The 20,484-nt window shown below is 38.2% G+C and overlaps 1 protein-coding gene across 15 annotated transcripts in view; it reads right to left on the minus strand.

Moving 5' to 3' along the window:
- Positions 1 to 20,484, minus strand: part of DACH2 (dachshund family transcription factor 2) — a 264,998-nt gene that overhangs the window by 28,587 nt on the left and 215,927 nt on the right. The gene's annotated exons all lie outside the window — the stretch shown is intronic.

The raw sequence follows: 20,484 nt of genomic DNA on the forward strand, positions 1-20,484 counted from the left end.
ACAAAAACAATCTCCATATGATTTGTTTAAACTGACAACTATTAGGCTCTGCCACTATAGTTGTTTTCTATCTTAAAATCAGAAAAAGCAATTAAAAAAAAAAATCAGTTATTGGTAATTACAGGAGTTGTGGATCCCAAAGAGGTGCCCCAACTCTGCACAGGATACCACCTGGGAACTGATACTTTTTTGAAGGGTTATTCCAAAAGTTGTGCAATGCTTACTCTGAAATCTAGTCCACAGACAGAATTCTCACTAGCACTCAGTGCACTCCAGTAGCTGTATTTGTGGAACCTGAGTGGCAGCCTGGGAATCCATGTAAAAAATATGTTAGGAGGTAAAGGAAAAAGGGCAACATTCTTCCATCAAACCAAAAATGCCAATCTTGTTCTGAAATTTAGGTAATAAAGCCCAGTAACTTCTGTTAATTATCAGCACGTACACGGATTATCAATCAAATGAGATAGAAACGTGGAGCAGATAAAAATGGCAAACTGCTATAATTACAAATGACATTTTGTGCATGACTGTGTCTCAAGAATTGTTATAGAATGCTTTGGGAAAAAAAGAAAATAATTTCTATACGCAGTCCAGAATAATATGGTCCATTGCAACAACGTACTGTGGGGCAGAAATGTCATTTGTTACGTCTCACATTGTTTCTGTTCTATCCACTGAATCTATATTTAGTTTTATTTTTTAAAAAGGATGAATTCACTTTAGAGAACTGACAGCTTATATGAATATTTTAGTTTTGCTTTCAAGTACCAGAAAAAAAAAAAAAATCATGGAATAAAACTCAAGCTCTAAGTTCCTCAGAATGCCTACTGAGAATAAATTCTATGTTTATTTGTATTTCATTTTGCTTGAACAACTGCTTTTCCCTTGGGTATTTATTAAAAGCATAAAAAGAATGAGCCAAATGCGCTTCTCAATAACATCCATTCAGCATTGTTGAAGCTTGTAAAATTGCACTAGCCTAGCCAAGGGGAAAATTTTACTCACTATTTAGTAAATATATATAATTTTTTCTGGTTGAGAAGATGCACTGCTTCATCTTTAAATTCTGTCTGCCCCTGCTCATCAAAGAAGAAAAAGCAGCCATTTTGTTATACATTCATAACCTCAGATAGGAAGAGACGTGATGTATATTCCCTCATTTGGTTATTCATTACTTAGGGGCCAGTCCTATACATGCATTTCTCATCAGGCTTACTGAAGACACATGCAAAGTTTCCACTGATTCCATTACATAAAGAACTAGTTATCATTTTTTTTCATATTGTATTTTCACATATTGCCACAAATAATCTTCTTTGACCTACATTCCAAAATATGCAGATGGAGAAAGCTAGATTGGCTTAAGGGGGATTCAACCATTGGGAATGCCTACTCTCAACGCAAGGCTGGAGAAGCATTTTTACACTGCAAGTGGTGCATGACAAGAGATGTCCAGTTTTGTATCAACTAAACCAGCAAAACCCACCAAAAACGCGATGAAACAGAAGCTACCAGAGACGGTCAATGAGCACACCTCACATGGTTCACAACCAGCAGCCAGTGTCCCCACACCAAGTTTCTACAGGGCCAGGCTGAGCCACCCCAGCTCGTTCTTCACTTGCCACAGTATGTGTCTTAAAACTGTCCTGATACCATGCAAAGTGAAAAAATCAAATTCCCATTACATAAAATGAGTTTTTCCAGTACAGTTTAATTATGTCTTTTACAACAGAGCTTGCAGGAAAAGCTGTTCAACACTAACGCTGTAGCATGCAACTACCACTCCTAAATGGTGTACGTGGCCAAGAGCTGGGGCTGGTGTTTCTTGCCCACTGGTCCCCAAGAAATTACAGTTTATAGCTTGTTAGTGGAAAAATGATGTCTTTGAGATCTAAGCCAATGTTTTCAGAAGTGTCATGGATTGTCTTTATTCCTGGCATAACAAACCCCCAAAATATAATAGCAAGTAATGTGGCTATTGCCCTTGGCAGCACCATTAAACTGGGCAGTGAACTACTTCAAATGGCTGCCAGTGTTAAACATTAGTTCTGCCTTAAGTAGGTTGATTTTAACAGTCAAACATGCACGGCAGTCTATCTGAACATTAAAAGCACCTTTCAAACTTAATTTTACAGAAATGTTAATGACCAGAACAAACTATTGAAGACAGAAAAGAAAAGTAATTATTTCACAAGATGAAAGGAAACAGTAAATTAACACTCCTGTTTTAAAAGGAGGCTCCATAATCTATCTGCTTTAAGGAAATACCATTAACTGAAGGCACTATGGATATTTCAATTAATGTATTTATGGTTTGGGGTTTCTCTTCTCTTTTAGCCTTTAAAAACGAGGTTTGAGGCAAAAGGAAAGCTGTAAATCTTTAACTGAAATACAAGTTCCAGAAATGCTTTATCAAAGTCACAGCAACTGAATTGGTTCCTGATACCTATGTTATATATGTGCACATATGTACATTCATTGAGAGAAAGGAGGTAAATATAAAAAAAAGGAACAAAATCCTCAAAAGCTATGACCTGTACATCCATACTGGCCTCTGAACACAACAAAGGAAAGCAAGAAAAATGGAAGTGACTCAGAAGCATTTCTAATACACCACCAGTGCCTATGTACATTAAAAATAATGGTTAAAAATAAATAAATTAGGGACAGCTAATCTAATCCTACTACCATATTAAAAAATACTTAGGAAGGAATTGGACAGTTTAAAAATGTAAGCTACTCATTACAAAACTGAAAACCTACCAAGTTTGTTACATGAGCTTTTATTCAGTGTAATTTTGAAATCTGTTTAAAAACAGCGATTATCTTGCAAGGAAGATTTTCTTAGCTGATGAATTGCAACACTGATGCAGACTGAAGATATTTCCAAAAAGCTGTTCATATTTATACATATTTTTAAAATGTTTACACCATAATACAGGTGATCGTTTTTTGAGGACATGTATTTTTTAGACAATACAAAATGTACTTACATAAATGTGGGTTTTGATAATAATTTATTCAGCATAATCTATATAGGAACATACGTTTTTTTCATTTCAAAATCAGTCATTTGCAGACTTCAAATGACGAAATAGTGATTATTCTTGTGACTCATGCATGTCCACTTTGAAAATATGGCCAAACGTAAGGTATATTCAGCAAAAGTGCACTGATGATTAAAGTGGCTTTAATCTTGCCTTTAATTAGTAGTCTTTCATAAAGGATACTTTAGTAGATGAAATGCTATATTCTATCCACACATACATATAAGACATTCATGACCTGAACACACCAGAGGTAAAGAAAAACTGCAATCAGAATCAGAAGGTTGGGAAACATGGACAATACATTTGACAGTAAAGCTAAGTTCAGTAGTTCCCTCACCCTTGGAGCACAGGTCAACAGCCTCTTCTGTGAAAATCTTCTCAACACCTAATTCTGAACTGCATCATAAAAACACAGGATGGGTTAAGTTGGAGGAGGCATGGGCAGGGTTGCCAACCACTAGATCAGGCTGCCTTCCATCCAAACTGGTCCTAAATGCCTCCAGAGGTGGGGCATCCACAACCTGCTTGAGCAGCAGTGCCAGTTCCTCACTCTTTGAGTAAAAAAATTCTTCCTAATATCTAATCTAAATCTTCCTTCTTTTAGTTTAAAGCCATTCCCCTCTTGTCCTACTATATAAATAGAGTCTCTTAACTAACACCTATGGTTGATACAGGATTATTATTCTGGGGAGTTACTTGATTGCCTTAGGTACTTTGATTTGGAAATAGACACAGTTCTTAAACTTATGGCAGTTTACATTGCTTCATGTAGAAATGGGAAGCGAGGCTCTTCTGGGGGGAACTGATGAACAAAATATATTATGTTGTCCAATTAAAAGAACTTGAGTAAAGTGTGGAGAAACACACTTTAGAGTGTATCATATTGTTAGGTGACAGAGCAGAGCCTGCTCTGGAGGCTCTGCAGGCTGGATGCGGTAGCTGGAAGCAACCTTACAGGGGTGACCAGCAATTTTCCAAAGCAGAAAGGCAAGTCTGATGGCAAGTGACTGCAGGAAGGCCACCTCAGTCATTTGGGAGATGAGTGGATTCTCGGAATGACTTAGGCTGGAAGGGATGTCTGGAGGTCTTCCTGTCCAAACTGCTACTCAAGCAGGGCCACCTACAGCCAAGTTGCCCAGGTCTCTGAAAAATCTGGCTGTGAAGGTATGATGGGCCTCAAGCTCAGAACATGTCAGACTTTTTAAAGAAATAAGGTATGGCTAGCAGTTAAGCGGCATGAAAGTGGAAGTCATCTACTCTGGAAATGAACTCTCCCTTTAATGGCCTCCATCCATTTGGGGGCATTAAGTGGGCAATTCAAAGATGAGCAATAGCTGAAGACAACTTCCTCAGGCACAATTACATGGTAAAAACCCTTTAACCTTTGTATTGGATGTACTCAGAAGCTGCCAGATACACTGCCCAGCCCAAGCTGCTGCCTTCCATCTCAGCCACTGAAGACCTGCATTATTTGGTACTGAGTGTGACAATACCACCACACTCCAGCTTTCAGACAGGAACTCAGTTCTTCAAATGCATTATGGTAGTACTGTTGCTCAGAAACATCTGCATCAAACATTAGGGTACGTATTTGTGAACCAGCAGTCTAAAATCCTGAATTTAAGCTGCATGCAGCAAGGTATATACTTATTTAAAAATAAATGTGAAATTCATTCTTCCACAAAAGAAGCAGTGTCATGAGAAAACTCAGGCTTTAAGTTTTGTAAACGCTGCGTTTTCAATATTAGAGTGTCAGTCTTCATTCACTCTCTGACAAGGCTGTCAATCAAACAGCAATCTAGTTTTGTAAGACTTTAACCAAAGATCAAAGCAATGATACTGCTGAGTTCACATTACCTTCCTAGAGATAACTACTTGAACACTTTCATAGCGTTGCATCGATATTAACTTTGCACCATTCCTTCCAAGCAAATTAAACAGCTCGAAGTTTGACAGCCCTTCTGGCTTCTGCTCTCAGCCCCGATCTAAACAGAATCCCAGTCCCCAACCCCTCCACCCCTTTGGAGCTGCCACCTGGATATTGAAGTGGAGGATTGCAGGAGCTGTATTCAGTTAAACTTCCATCAATTAAAAAGAAAATGAAACGTGCTTTCTGTCTCCTTTGGGGAACACGCTGAATGTCTTTTACTCAATAACAATAGTTGGGCAATAAAAAGATGAGTGAGCAAAATGTGGTATATCATCGTTTTGCTTTTGACTTTCGCCCAATGGCAAATGAAAGGCATCCAAAATCAATTTCAAGAAGGTAATAAATTCAGTATGTGAAAGCAGTGAAAATATAACTTTTGCAGCCTCATCATCAGGCTGATTTGTAAGCAAAGCTGGGTCCAGTTCCTGCACACTAAGTCACCCACATTTTCCATATTTTCAGCTTCATGCAGGTAATATACCATTTCTATAGGGTTTATATTTTGAGGCTAAACATATATATATATCTATCTATATCTTCTTTCCACAAACATATATCCTGGTAATATCGTAATAAAAATCTGAATGTACTATGCCCAGGAAATCGTGTCGATCACTATCAGTTACTTCCTCCACTAACAGTGGAAGAAAGGTGAAGGCTAATGCTGCACCAAGGGCATGCTCGAAGCAGAACAACTGCTTTCCACAGCTCCAGGTTGCCTTCAGAACAGAGCTCTTTATGGCAGCTCGGGGAGGGGGCTGCTGCAGTTTTTATTTGCTTGTTAACTGACTGAGAAGCTTGCCAGACCATATCCATCTAGAGGCAAGTTTCCAAAGGGAAATGAATTGATGGTAATTGCAATATAATTTAAAGTACTCCTTCAGCAATGCTGAATACCTAAGACTACAGCTTCTCTCACTGGGCAATAATACAGGGGCTTCCACTTACTCCAAGCAATTACTTCAAATTTCAGTGAGAAGAAAATTTGATCCACAGTTTCTACCACAACATAAGAGACCTTGAGGCAGGGTCAAGTTCATCCCAGAGGACTGAGTGCCCACTGCTCTCAGAGCTCGCTAGGCCTTACCAGGGGACTTCGTACCAGATGTGATTTTCCATCGCAATTACAAATAAACTACCTGAGAAAGGGAGGCAGCATGGCTGTACGCTGCTTGGCTTATAAGGCTAGGACTAACTCCTGCGAGAGCAGTGATGAGAGCATCACCTTTGGTTACAGTGTCAACAAACAGCAAGTCAAGGAATGCAAACAAATGGCTGTACTGCAGCCTGGGATCTACAGGTTTACACCGGAAAAAACACCCATGGTTCTGAGAGCAGCAGCTCCTATCTCTGACATAGCCATGCTACATGATACCTTTGAATATTTTACTCTGACCCAAGGGCAGGCAGTAGCATCACAGGAGGTCAACTACACTTACCTAGCTTATTTGGAAGTCATTACCAATATTACATTTTATTTTTTTTCATGGGATGTGTTACTTAACTGAAAAAAAAAAAAAAAACAAAACAAAACCAAAAACCCAAAGCAAAAAGAGACAGATATGTTTCTGACGTTGGAGATTTCTCTGTTGAGATACAGATTTATTTTCTTTATCGACAAAGCACAGAAAGAGCATGGGGAGAAGGAAGGAAGAAGGCAGGAATGGAGGAAGGAAAGCCAGCTGGGTGCTCGATGGAGCCTGAATTGTGACGGTAAGAAGGGCTGGAGAAGGCAACTGGGGAAGGGTGGTACGTAGACAGGGGATGTCTAAATCTTGGAAAACAGCAGGTGGAGAAAACTGTGGAACAGAATTATATTTAAAGGGGAAAAATTAGAACTAGGTGAGAACAGTAGAGAGATCGCACTTGGAGTGCAAAGTATTGCTTTTGTCACTTAGTTGATACTGTGAACGTGTCCAGGTTGTGCCTTCCAAAGGCAGAAGCCATGGGGAAGGCTGTTCTTTCATATGTTATTTCTTCACAACAGCACCGACCTATTGGCAGCAGAGGCCTTTTGCACTCTGGTCTGTTATTATGGAGTGTGGAACAAGTCGTTCCTCACACTATAGAAAACACCATGATTATTTTTCATGTTAGAAATAACACATCCTGTTTCCTCTGTTTTTAATCCAGAATTTTAATGGTCAGATGAGAATGAGTGCCAAAAATCCTCATATTTGAATTACACTATAAAACCCTCTCTGTTGTATATCACACCTATTTTACCTGTTCAAGAGCAGGAAGAAAACCTTTTCTAGTCTCAAAGACCCTCCACCTAAGGCAGTCTGTGCCATACTCCGCATTTCCAGCTTTCTGAAACACCTCCAGCAAAATCAGAAAATCTGAGAGGTTATGTAACCAATACTTCTGTATCATAAACACATCTTTCAAATCTCCATTGCCGATAAAGTAGGTTAGAAATTGTGTATATCTATCTGTGAGTCAGCTTTAAAATAACGTGCTTTAGTGCACACATAGCAGTCATCTGCACTTTCTGAACTCTGCTTTCATGCTCCTCTCTCCTTGCCTTTCCAGGCTATTGACTGCACTGCCTGGAGGTCCAGATTTCACCGGAATGCAAATGCAAGCCTTTTGTGCTATGGCACATTATTCCTTTTCAGGCTTTTTGCCAGACTTTTCTCAGCATACATTGATCCTACGTATTTCTAAGTATGAATTCCCTACACAGTCAGTCCTTCACTCCCGTAGGATTTTAAATTCAATTTCAAAATGCAAGGGTTAAACCCCAAACTTCTTTGCATTTCCTTTTATCTTCGGTAATTCCGTACACTTTTTTTTCTCCTAAAATCATCTCCTGTACTGAGAGTAATTGCTTGAAATACTTACGGAGATGGCACTTGTATCACAACACTTAAAAAAAATGGAATACACCGAAATGCAAGAATGCCTAACTGTATCCATAACTAACTGTTCCTTCAGTTAAAAAGTTTTGATATTATCTCTGTTACTTATTCTTCAAAGGAAAAGAGTAATTATGAAAGTTCTGCAAATTTGCACTAATGAAGCAGAAAAATCTACTATGACTTTTATTAATCACCATGTAAGCAAATAAATACAAAATTTAAAAAAAAAGTGAGCATACCTTCTCTCCTCTTTTTATGGCTCTGATAGCAATTGATTTAGAATTACTTACAGGTTATTCTCAACTCTTTGTTACAACTTGAGCTGGGAAGAGTAATTTTGCCACAGATTTGACCTGTCGTCAATGAATTTATATTCCACGAACACTGAAAATGAGAAGCCACTTAAATATGCCACTAACTTACACACTGAAACATCAAATAAAGGATAGGGACAATAAAAAGTATGTATGAGACAGCAGGACAGAGAGGAAAAAAAACTGAAGAGAATCCATGCCATACATTACAACCACCACTTACACCAATGTAAGACTTCAGATGCTCACTCAGTCCCCGATGCACAAGCTCAGAAGCGCTATGCTTCCAAACACAGCTATGCTAACTGCAGAGGAGAAACACACTGTGGTGCAGGAGGATGGGTCAGCATTACGACCCTATGTCTGCAGCTTCCTCTGTGCCACAGAAGACAAAATGCTGGCCCAGGGCAAGCGGTATTCAAGGTGGCCTTAAGCTACTAACAGCCCTCCAGCAGTCTCTCTTTTTATCAAGTCTCTGCAGACACACCTCTCATTCTCCAACATGTCTTCAGTATCACAGCTGCCAAGATTAAAAGTGTTGAGAGCAATAGGTGATTTTGTGTCACTGGGGAAATCCCTGCCTTCTGTCCCGTGCAGCGTGACACTGTCATCACAGGAGTACAGCCATAAATATCTAAATTGGACTAAAACTAATTATTCACCAGTCCTAGAAAATAAGACGCACTCAGTGGAGTTTGAAACCCATAGCTTGAGTCAGACAGTGTGAGATCTCACAGTAGGTGAACACAATGGGATCTTCAGAGGAACGAGAAAAGCGCTAGGATTTGAGCGTGACCGACAGGATCCAGGGATTAGGGCACCCATTAACCAAAAGCCGGTGAGGTCTCATTCTAACTGTGAATCCACATCAATACCTCTTTCTGGTTTTTGATCTTTATCAATTGGCACTCGAAGGGAAATCCCAAGTCATTTTTTGATTACATCTTTCTTCTCTCCCCTACATCCAACACCTTGCAGTTCTCACGCAATCTCTCTAAATCCAGGGGTAAAAAGGATGCCATTAAAAACTGCCTTACTACAGTCTGTGTTAGCACCATTATATGAAATAATTGCACTTTGGGAGATTCTAGACAGTCAATTAACCCCCAATTCACAACTGAAGTGGCAAAGCCGACACTCAATGAATAGAGGGTAGGGGTTCAATTCTCAATTAGGAACAATTTTTTTACTTAATAGTTTAATCTTGTGGTCAATTAAATCTCCTAGCGTTGTATTAATTATTGTATGAATTCCAGGCAACTTCTCATTTAAAGGTTAGTTATGGTGTACTGCAACTGGACAGGAGTCCCAGACTTAAATTTTTCAAAGCTGAAAGCCTACTCCATCTTAAAGGGAAATCTCATCTCTTTTGTAAAAAAAAGACAATGTGCTTTCCCAGTGTGAGATAATTTAAACATCTCCTGTATTTCTGTGTCGCAGATATGACTGCAGTTATGTTTTACATCATTAGATCTAAACTTACCGCTGGACCACATATTCATATCATTAGCTATATTTAGAAGTTTTTCTAAACGGACCTTTATGGATTAATCTCATCTCCAATTGCTGAGCTTTTTTTCCTATATTGTTTGGCATAGCAGCTTGGAATAGCAGCTCAGTTTTCCATCTGTTAGACATATAGAGCCTATCAGTTTGTGAAGCACTTTCTTGGTACTCTTTTTGGTAGAATAAAGTCCTGGATTTCCTGGGGGATGCAAAAGACATATGCTGATGCTCTGTGGTTTCTGAGTTGCTGCAGAGATGAATTCTCCTTGGCCAGCTTTCTGTTGAGTAGGTGCTGGAATCATATAAAACACACACTTGCAAAAGAAAAAGAAAATGGTGAGTTCCCCGGCCAAATCAGTGATCTTTTTTCAACTAATTATTTTTCTTGCTCAAAATGAAGACAGTTTGTCTTTGAAAAGACTGTCTATCATTAAAAAAGAAAACTATTGAAAAGTTTTTGAAACAACTATAACAGATGTCATAGCAGTTGAAAGTACAATTAGAAAGCACAACGCCGCAGAAATAAAACTTCAAACAAAAGCAGAAAGAGTTCTTTGTGCACATCAATAATTCAGAATGATTTAAGAACTGTTTTATAGATGCAAGTGGAGCTCTTGCTGTCTATATATAAATTGAATATAGTCTTTATAGGCAAACAAAAAGGGGATACAATCCTTTTAAATTATTTTTAGGATAATTGTTTCTGCAACAAACATCATTATTTATCAGTTTTGAAAAGAAGCCAACTGCTAACATTTGAAATGCACAAATCTTGGCACACTACACAGAAAATGGTAATCTCACCCCTTTTCAAAACCACTCTTGTATTTATTTTTCACATTTGTCAAGTTCTTATCTCAAAGCCCATGCAGTGTTACCTATTTCTATCAGAAATCATTATATTTTATTTCTAATCACCTTCTCATAGCCAATTTGGTAACTCGGGAAAGGAGACATTTATTGCCACCAGATGCTGTTACTTTCCTGCTTACTTAACGTATTACTATAAATCGAATCAACAGCCTGCAAGGCAAGGTTGTATATTTATCATTTTGCATTCTGGATTTCTTCTGTTAGAAACTTTCTCTTCAGATAAACAGTACCATTTTAGTTCTAAATCTACGCCACAGCTAACTATCAGCCAGGATGCACACACGTTACATGATGCAGGGCCATATAATAAGAGCAGAGACAGTCTGTGTGTTAGAAGCAGGTCAGCCACACCAACAATCAGGCTCCCATTGTGTCTACAGAACAGAGCTACTGATTCTGTAAAACCAAAACTCCAGACAGATTTGGATTATGTTTAACATATGCTATAAAGGCAGTGATGTTTTACAAAATGCTAATCCTAAATGAGAGCAGAGAAAAAAATATCTTGTGTATTAGAGATAATTCTTCTAGTTCTTATTGCAAATAAAACTACAATCTACAAGTGTCCAATTCCTTTCGTGTTTTCATTAGCAGCAGTGCATGTACAGAAGTCAGTAATGAATTAGTTCCTGAAACAATAAAACTCTCTCAGTACCTCACTGAATAGGTTTTGAAAATTAAAGTCCTTTTGAATTCTTTTTTTTTTTTTTGGATTATCAAGAAACTTCGTACAAAGAAGCAAAGGAATTAAGGCACTATGAAATTATTACTACTGTTGTTATTACTGGTTTTGCTGTTTTAATTTTGCAATAATATTGTGCTTTCCTTAAAATTTACAGCTTAAAGGAAAATCAGTGAAAATACACTCTTCTTCATAGAGTAATTCCACAGTTCCTTCCATCTAAATCCCTTCTGCCTGTAATGCCCAAGGCTATATGACAATAATGTCAAAAGTCAAGCAGTAATGCTGATGACTCCTCCTTTAATATGTGGATTTTGACACACTTTTGCCTGGAGGGCACCCTCATTACAATCACTTTCTAGATTTTAAAACTAGGAGAAAACAACACAACCATAGCAAATACACTCATATCTCCTAACTGACAGCATCTAAAACACCTCCAAAGGTTACAGGTGCACAGCTTACATGCTATTTTCTGTGCAATTCATGTTTTCTGATTTCTGTGAATAGATGTGTGTACACATACATATTCCATTTTCTGCTGCAGCTGAACCCCCCACCAGGGATGCTCCCTCCTCCAACATACCCTACATCAAAAAGGCATCTCTGACCACACCAGAAGAAGCACTCCACACAACTGTCATTAAGAATTTTGCAGCGGTGTAACCCTTCACTGACAACACACATAAATAAGCCATGGGATATGTCAGCAAATTCACGCAAGTCAAATCCAGCAATCTGAATACCACACAGCAGTCCAGGTGATGCCTCAAACAGGCTGATTCAAAGCTATATAATGTTTTATAGATCAGAACATCTCGGAACACATCTGGAAGCAGAACTTTTTTATTAAATTACTTGTTATGTTCTGTCATACTCTGTCAGTTAGAACAAAATCCTGCTTCGGAAACTACTGTCACACTGCCTACAAAATGAAAGGAAAAATAAATCCATTGGTGCTTTCAGAGCAACGTGCCATAGCCACATATGAACAAAGGGTGCACCTGAGGATTCTGGTACTGGGATAACCATTGCCTTTTTGACTTTCTGCTCATTTGCCTTGAATTTCAGACTTATGGTGAATTAAATAAGGGAGTCTGTGTATTAACAACCCAACCTTATGGAAAAATTGTGTATTTTAACAGTTCTCACCAACAGTAAGTACTAGAAATATCTCACAAATTAGTATGGCTTAGAAGCCCAACTCCTAGTTTCAAAAGTGACTCAGACAGAGATGGGCTGATTTTCAAGGGTATTCAGGAAAAGTGCAATTAAAGAAATAGAAGTGATGTCTTGAATACCTTTAGAAGTCTGGTCTGCCATTCAAAAGTTAGAATGGCTGTCTTAATGCTGAGCACAGGTGTGTCAATGAAGCATTGATGAGATACCTAAAAACATCAACAGCCAATCTCACAGCTGCGTTCAGTCTCAAATTTTATTCCCAAGATACTTACCACGAAACTTAACCTGGATCCTATTACACTGATTGCTTATTACTGTGGTCTTCCACTCTCTTAGGTCTACTGCTTAATTTCCAAAGTGCAGCTGATATTAAAAAGTTACTAATTGAACTATCCATCCCAGCAATGAATATAGCTATATATAAACATATAAATAAATATCTAATAAAGGAAACAGTATGGTAGTGGTGCTCCCCACCCCAACAATCAAACATGAAATCTGATTTCCTTGAAATTACAGCCTGAGCTGGCTGTGGTCCAAACCTCCTCATGTTCTGCAGCCCCAGTGGCTTCCGAGTTCAATGTATGGGTCACACCAGCTCTGCAAACAAGATATCAAGTAACTTCAATGCAACACATGGAATATAATGAAGAACACACTTATTTCAGGTTCATGACTCAAGAGGACAATCTTCTTTTCTCAATTCCAATCTATGGTTTGTTTGCAAAGTACTTATTATTTTTTACACCAAGAGTAATTGTTCTAATGTGGCTTGTACACAAATACTCTGTAGATGCCCATAACTGTATGGTTTTATTCTCAGCTTTCTGACCATCAGAAACCTCTGGCAAGCAAGTCCTCTTAACTGCCACTTTCATGTGACTGTTAGACAGAATGCAGGCACAGTACAAATACTTAAGATACTCAAAAGAATGAGTTAGAAAACAACAACAACAACAAAACAAGATCTGAATATTTCAGAGTGCTACAGAAAACACCACTTGCATCTGCAAGGTACACTCAGGTACACTCCAGGGCTTCTCAGAACACATGCTTTCCTAGGGCTGCTATCCAGGAGCACAGGCATGCAGGGCATCCCCCTGCACGCACCTGCAGCTGGCTTGAGCTGTCCTCCAGAAAACAGGTGATCAAGCAAAGCTTGATAATGCTATATGGGCAGGATCTGCTCTTTGACAGCAGGAGCACACATTGCTGTTAAAATCAAGAGCATTTCTGGTCCATTCTTGACCGAAACAAAGGCTCTGGAGCCAGTGCCACAGCTGTGACTGTGTCACTCTGTATTTCACTGATAGGTAATGGCCCTCTACAGCTAACACGACAAACACTAAAACTTAGCTCACTGTCAGTAACCCTCAGAAAATAAACCTACGGTTTATAAAGTGCAGTTTTTATGAATATCCTGGAGGCCTTCTTCAGACACAAATATTGCAAATACTTCACAATAAACAATAAGCTTTGTTATTAATTTACATTTCTGTCAGCTCACTTGCTTAGGCTTATATCAAATGCATGAAACATGCCAAAAACTTCTTTTTTTTAATATATATAACAGAAACTTATATTAAAAGCAGCGACTGCTGGCTTCTAAGCAGTTTCCTAGTTAACAAGAGTGTTTGATCACAGGCTTTGTTGTCTGTGCTAGAAATGACATGTTTTTCAGAAACATGTAGGCTTGTACAAGCCAAGATTTCAAGCAGTGACAGTCTGAGACTTACTGATGAATTCAACCTGAGAAGAACCTCCATGTACGCATGGTTACATGCTTGGGCACACAAATGCACAGTCAATCAGCACTGGGGCACCATGGCTGGCTCAGAGCACAGGCAGGTGGAGGCTGAGCCTGCATCAGTGTCTTCCCACAGATCCCAAGGATTGCTATAATGTATGTATAAGAAAGCCTTTCGGCAGTCTTTCCGGATGCATGTTTTTCAAGTCTTACTGCTCTTAATGAGGATTGAAGGCAAACTTATTAAATAACTCACAGGCATTAAGAATGTCACCAACCGCAGTTTTGAGGTTAATGACTTTGCATCAGAGATATTATGATCCAGAGAATTCAAAGGGTCAGTTCTAATACAAGTGTTAACTCTAAGGGAGATTACTGGGCCTAACGCAAAAGCCACCAGGTGACATTCAGCAATTTGCCCCCCTTATGCTTTTCGTATCTGCTACAGCTCAATAAGATGCACCTATAGAAAACTCACTTCACAGTTCCAAAGTGAAAGTGGAAGCGGTAAGCTAAGAAGAGGTAACTCTGACTTTGGAGAGAAGCTTCCTGTAAAAATGCCACATTATCCCATTCTTTTTTGCCCATTTTATTCCATGAAGCTATATAAATTGCTTACAAAAATTCTGTCCAAAGCCTTCTGAGTAAAGAGAATTTCTGTCTTTCAGCACTTTCATCTAGACTCACTGTTTGTAGTGTTTAGACAGCAATACATTAAAGCCATAGATATCTAATAAATAAAACATATCAATAAATTATATATCAATGTAAGAAACTGTCTTGGTCCATATGCCAAGATAATTATGAAGCAGTTATTTTACCCTTCAGAAAAAAAAAAAAAAGCGTGGTTTAAAATGGTTTTGAAAATCAAGAAAAGAAAATGTGTTTACTTATGAGACTCAGCATAAACTTAATGTAAAAGATGCAACCTTAGAATATTTCACTGTTTTCTCTTCCTTAACTACTTGCTCTTGTATTTATAAATACTTTAGCAATGCTTAAATGCAGTTCTAACAACATGAGTCTATACACTGAAAAAGTTATAACTGTCCTATTATCTTCTACTCACATATACTGTGAATCAAAGTGTTAATAAAAGTTTGCCATAGTTTCATAGCTTGGGGTTTTCTGTTCAGTTGCTTTTGGTTTTCTGACTGACTGATGAAAGATCCCATCTACTCTTAGGCCACCATTTTGTCAGTTGTCAGCTCACTTGCAGGTTAAATTTAACAACAAGAACTTGCAGAAAAAGCCTTCACTCAGAACAGAGCGCTGAGTTGGTTACCCTTCAGAATTCTAAGAGGACAGAAAATATAAAAATAACTCTGAGTTTTCTAGTGAATATTTGTGCAATACATGTCACTTAAGATTTCTGGAAGAAGAAACCCTTGCAACCTTTAAACTCATGTACTATTGCATCTACTGCTTATCAAACAACTCCTGGGTCTCTCATGTCACACTTAGACACCAAAAGGAACACAAATTCACTTCTAATTTGGGAATTTTTCCATCTATCTCAAGAGAAGATTTGTGAGCACATTCCTAAGGAAAATTGCTTATTTGTCATTATATCTTTAACATGTAAGTACTGAAATGTCAAAGAAACAGCATGGTGAACATTTGAAGTGTTGGCACCTCTCGTACACTTTCTATACACAATTCATGTTACAGCTTCAAAATCTTAGTTCCCTTCCTTATTCCTTGCACTCTCCATCTGGATGATTTCACATTAATTGTCAGAAAAGTCCTCTCTCTGGAGGACACCCCCCACTTGGGCCTGTTGCTGTTTCAGGTGTTGTGCACCTGCTCTTTTTCCTCTCCTCACATCCTGAGTGACCTAGTCCTTCGGCAATGATTAATTTAAACAGCATAAAAGCCCTTTTCCACTGATGAAATACAATAAATACATATAGTTATTCTTTCTTTAATGTAATCTATGGCCATCTGAAAATATTTCACTCAGCTGACAGAAACGATGCAGAACTCCCATTTCCTTGAAATAATAAATGGGAAGGTGTTCTTCAACAAAATGGAAAAGAATAGCTGCCAGATACAGCTTTGGAGACTACCACCTACCAAAAATCCCACAGTCATGGGATGCAGACTTGTGCTCCAAGAATGCAGACAACCAGGCTACAGGAGGCAGTATGGACACTGAGCGGCTCTGAGAGATTCAGAGCAAAACACTTTCTCAGCAAATACAGCTTTCATTTCTGCTGAAAGAGTACTTGAACAACGGTAAATGAAAAGAAACCAGTCATCTGCAGACCTCTCCTATGAATTTTCACTCTGGTTCACTTAGGGGGAGTGCAACTCCTGCTCCCCCCAAAGACCCATGTTAAAGCATGCCATGGTTCTCTGGTGCCTGCTTGCCTCCTGCTGAAATCAGAGCAGAGGGGCAGGGCTGGCATGTGCCCACATTTCATCAGGCTCAGGCAAGCCATTGCCCTTGGTGGCCACAGCATTTGCATCACCTATGGGTGTTATAACACTCCTGCCTAGGATAATAACCACTGCTATTGGCAATGGGGGAGCTATGGCCCAAAATACCAGACTGTAGCCAAACGCTGCTCCCACTGAAGACATCACAAACACTTTCATTGATTTCACTGTGGCGAGAGCTGGGGTTGTCTTTTATTTTTCCATCCCATATAAAGAATTATAAATATTTTTTGTCATACAGTCACATGGAATAATTGTACCTGCAATTAAACCCTACTGGCAGGTATGGCCAAGTTCTTTTCTGGTTCATTTAACCTTCCTAATGCCAGACTTCATATGGAGGCTTCTATAAAGCCTATACAATGCTTTGTCAAACACGATCCTTTCCCATAGAATAGAGACTTTTTTTTTAGGATAAATACTGAAGCAGGCAAATTTAAAATTGAATTACTGTGACGAATTATGCAGGTAAAATGCTACTGCTCAAAAACAGAAATAGCAAGTAAGCAAAATCAGGAAGAAATTGTGTTTACGCTTCTGTAACATTTGGGGCTATGCTCTGTGGGGAATTTTCTGTTTCCATCCATTCGCAATTTCAAAATACAGTACAGATTATCCCTCATATGGTTTTCACTCATACCATGACAAGGATGCACAGGCAGAATGCTTGTGCAGAGCTATGAATATGTTTGATTTAGTTGTCTGACCATACTTCCCAAGAAGATTCTGAAAGGATGTGGAGTAACTGAGATTTAATGGCATTGCTTCTCCAACAAGCATAAAGACATGGTCTGTGACAAACCTCTAACCCTGCTGAGATGAGACAGCCTTTAATTCTGTGAATTCTGTCCCACCAACACATTCAAGCAGCTCAACATAAACGGAATAATTTCATATTAACTGTGTTGTCAAAAAGAACTTAAGCTATATTCTCTTCAGCCCCAATTGCCTTGAAATTAGTTTGATGAGAACAAACTGACATGTTTTTGTCTGGTGCTGAGAGCACTTTCAATGGCATAACGAAAACAAAATTGTGTATCCTGAGGAATGTAACAGCAGTGCTTACAATAATCACAATAAGTTTTATTGTTTTTTATGCTAAGCTTTCATATGAGTAACACTACTGCTAAATTTTAGTTACTTAATTTTCATTTGTTGCTATCTTAATTGTTACAAACTGCTCAGATATGCAGTTCTAACAAGGTGTGTTACAAAAACATGCTTAATATATGCCTTCAATAATTTCTTTGTTGTTTGAAAACTTTTAACTTACAGCAAAGCTGGCATTTTATGGCTTGCAGAGCTATAAATCATTTTTAAAATCATGATGATATTACTCAAAGCAGATGTGAAAACATATGTTTGCCACGGTTGTATAAACTGCTTACTTGTCATGCTTAATAAATGTTGATACTTTTATTTTAACTACATTCCTTCTTAATAACTTTGCAAATCTTTTCCATGGTAAATATACTTTGCCTTAGTGAAAGCAATGTCAGGTTTTGAAAAATAAAGCTTGTATACAAATTACATATATATTTTTCGCTGAGCAACCCGGCATACATCACACTCTTCAGTGACTGTCCACATCTGAACATGAAAATTGTTCAATACATTTGAAGTGTACCAGAGCCCAAAACAATTATGCAGAAGAGACTATGACTACTAGTAGGAACAAAATACACACTGGAGTGGTAAAAATCCTTAAGGAGTAATAACACTTATACGGGGTGACAGGCTGGCGACTACCAGAAGGAAAACACAGACTGTTATCTCCTACTGGTGCAGTCCGCCATTACAGGGTGCTCGTATTTCTATAAAACAGAGATTCCTAAAGGAGATACAGTACAGGTCCACCACACTGCCCAATGTGAAATCCCATGATTGTATGAAATCACCTTCAAACTGTTGGATGTACACTGTTAATGCTTTTAAAATTTCTACATTAGTCCCATGGTAAGTCAAAAGGTTTCAGTTCTGGAGCCATGGGATTACATGAAAACTGCATCTTCACGTGCCAAAAAATCAACTACTTTCTAGTTCTAAGAAACAAACTTGACCTGTGCAGACCAAGCATAAAACTGAACACTTGATTTTGTCTTTATAATGATAACTCTAATTTCTTATGATTTTGAAGCATTTAAAATATTTTAGCTGACATAGGACAATCTCTGAATACCGAGTTTCATTCTAAAAATCACACAAGTGCAAGTCAAAGTAACACATGTATAAAAACATATTTAAGGGAGCATGTTCAACTGAAGAAAATATCATTGCATAAAACTGCAGACCAGATATGGACAAGTCCATACAACGTTAACCTTAACGTGACTTATGGTACAGAAAATGTTGCTGGCAGATCTTTGTTGTGATTGCAAAGAGTGTTCAGTGATCACAGGAACCTAGGGATTGCTGTCGTGGGTGGGTTTAGGTAATTTCCACACTTTTGGATTTCTGAGTTACCTTTTCTGATTTTTATACTGTGCTTCCCTTCATCTGTTTTGAGTGATAGACCTGCTACTACCAATAACTACATGATTTGCATCTTTGAACCCCCATAGGATATTGAATTGTTTCACTGAAAAATCATTTAAAATGTGGCAAGAAACCACACACAGTTTAAAAAATTGAAATCAACTATACTTTCAGTTTTACACTAAATATTAATCTATGGAATTGTTACAGAATTTTTTATTGCTGTTTTTTGTTTTGTTTTAATTTCATGTACAAAGGTAGAGTTGATAGCTCTTTAGCCTCTGGTGCTGTCTGTCACTGCCAAATGAAGTCAAGAGGGAAGGTTCTAAGCAAAATGTTCCAGCCAGAAGATTATCTTAAAATGGCACATACGGGCTTCTATGGGGCTCATGAGGAAAGTGATTAAATGCCTAGAGAAACTTAACAACAGAAAATAACTTCTGCTCTCCAGAAGGGAGTTGAGTAAGAAACATGAAGGAGTTTTAGACGCTTCCTCCTCATGGCTGGATCAGTCACAGATGTCTACAGAGTAGAGCCTATCTTACAATAAGGTGGCTGTCATTTTTATGAGTCTACTCAAATCACTGTGTAGAACTCTGGAATCGCAAGGCACATGGAGCCTCCAAATTATTATTTATTTATTTTGTTTTTACTTGAGTAGCTCATAACACTGCCAATACCTAGCATTTTAGTTTACTCTGAAAATAAAATAAATATATAGGGAGTACAGTCAGTTACACAGGCCTCAGATATATGAGTTTGTCTTAAGTTTAATAAATTACCTAAAATCAGCTCAATCAGAATATAAATCAGTTTGAGATTTCATTTATGATAACACATTCACACTTACAGTATACTAGACTACATTTAGCCTACAATGTCTCCTCTTTAGGACACTTCTCTTTTCCTTCCTTCTTAAAACCTTAATATCTCCCTGTCCCTCCATTCTGCAGCATCTTTTCTAGAGTTCACTTCACACTTACCTTCAGCTGTCTTTTGTTTCTTCATCTACACATCACCTCTTCTTTGCAGGTACCCATTTTGTATGGCATTCTGTCAGAATAAACTTTGTCTAGCAATATGACTGATTTTTTTTTTTTTTTAATTTATTTACAAGGGAACAAAATGCCACCTTCCTCCTCCATGTACAGTTGCAGATTCCATGTCTCTCTGCAGCTGTGCCCTGGGGCTTACCTGCATACGCTGACATATTAACTTCCCTGCCTACAGGACAAACACTAAAGGCCAACATCACCTCTTCCCTTACTTGACTCCTATGAGATCAGGTGGTATTATTAGACATGAAAAATGGCTTATTTCCCTCACTTATGAACCACTATTAGAGTAGCGTGCATGCACATCTACTGGAGGAAAAGAAACAATATCACGTGACTGATCAAATAGTTAGTAGGAACTGAA

Source organism: Gallus gallus, chromosome 4 (genome assembly GCF_016699485.2).
Source record: "Gallus gallus isolate bGalGal1 chromosome 4, bGalGal1.mat.broiler.GRCg7b, whole genome shotgun sequence".
NCBI classification, from domain to species: Eukaryota; Metazoa; Chordata; class Aves; order Galliformes; family Phasianidae; genus Gallus; species Gallus gallus.